The sequence below is a fragment of the Octodon degus genome, unplaced genomic scaffold (assembly GCF_000260255.1).
Source record: "Octodon degus isolate 3935 unplaced genomic scaffold, OctDeg1.0 scaffold00071, whole genome shotgun sequence".
In the NCBI taxonomy this organism is placed as follows: domain Eukaryota; kingdom Metazoa; phylum Chordata; class Mammalia; order Rodentia; family Octodontidae; genus Octodon; species Octodon degus.
Genome location: NW_004524647.1, coordinates 8,514,307 through 8,515,703, shown reverse-complemented (window position 1 = coordinate 8,515,703; position 1,397 = coordinate 8,514,307).

The following is a 1,397-nucleotide window of genomic DNA, read 5'->3' as shown; positions in this document are numbered from 1 at the left end:
TGAGGTGATGTGCATGCTCCCTGACCCAAGCCAGACACAGTCTCCTCAAGGACACAGTCATTTCTTGCCATTTCATATTAAAAGAAAGGGGGACCTGTGGGAGACCAATGCTTGGCCTCATACTATAGACTGCTGCATTTGATCTGTTATCTTGTGACCTTCCCAGAGCTAAGTTTCTGTTTCCCCTCCAAGCCATTTCCCAGAAGTCACATGGCTGATCTCCATTCTAGAGACCACCCCTAGTACCTAGCGACCTGATGACATGTAATCACTCCTCCCTCTTCTTCCCCGCTTCCTATAAATTCGCTGAGACTTTCTTGAATAAATGGGGCTTGATCAGAACCTTTGTCTTGCCTCCATTTCTTGTGTCTCCTGTCCCTATTTCATCCCCACTCCCCTTCCAGGGTCCTCGTTGACTAACCCGCGGGTCAGGTCAGTTGTTGTTTTGCTTCCAACACTATTAATTCATACATTTCAACTGAGCTAGTGTCCTCTGCTCTTGTTCTGGGTGGGCTTGAGCCCTGAGATTGCATTTTGCTCTTTGTCTTTATCATTTTATATAGCACTGACTTCTGACCTTTGGTGTAGAGCTTTTGTGTAGTTGTACCCTTAGCAGCTAATGAAATTCAGATACCAAGTTCTAGTTCATGCAGTTGTGCCTGGTTGGGTTTGGCTACTGTGTTCAACTCCTTCTTGCTGTTGCCCTTGGAGGTTGGCCTGCTGTGCTACTCTGGCAAGATGTTCTGTTCCTGAATTAGCTGTGTGGTTTTGACCCTAGTTTCACTGCAGGGACTTTAGCTGCAGGGTTTTACCCCAGGCCTGTATGCCAGGCCTGGGCTGGGTTGTAGGAGTATGTGTGGGAGTGGGTAAGAGAGCACAGAACCTCTCCCACACACTCACCAGGCCTGGGCTTTACTGGGTCTGCAGGACCCCCAAGAGTACAGAAGAAGTTCTCATTCACATGGCACACTGTGCTGGCTCTGGAGGGGTGAGGGTGGTCTGGAGAACATAGGGAAAGGGCTCTGTCATGTGATGGGCCCTGGCTTGGACTGGTGGGTGCAGGACAGAGCAGAAGCTGTCCCACACACTTGCAGGGCCTAGGGTAGGTTGGATATGGAGCGGACCAAAGGCATGGCATAAGCTTTCACTCACAGGGTGGGCTGTGCTGGCTCTGGATGGGTGGAGGAGGTCTGGAGAATGTGAGGAAAGGCCTCTCTCTCAAGGCGGGCCTGGGCTTGGTCTGGTGGGCACAGTATGGGGGTACCTCTCCCACATACTCGTAGGGCCTAGAGTTGGTCAGATATGGAGCAGTCCCACAGTGCAGCAGAAATTCTCACTCACAAGGGCCTGTGCTGGCTCTGGAGAGGCAGAGGAAGTCTGGAGAATGCAGGAAAAAG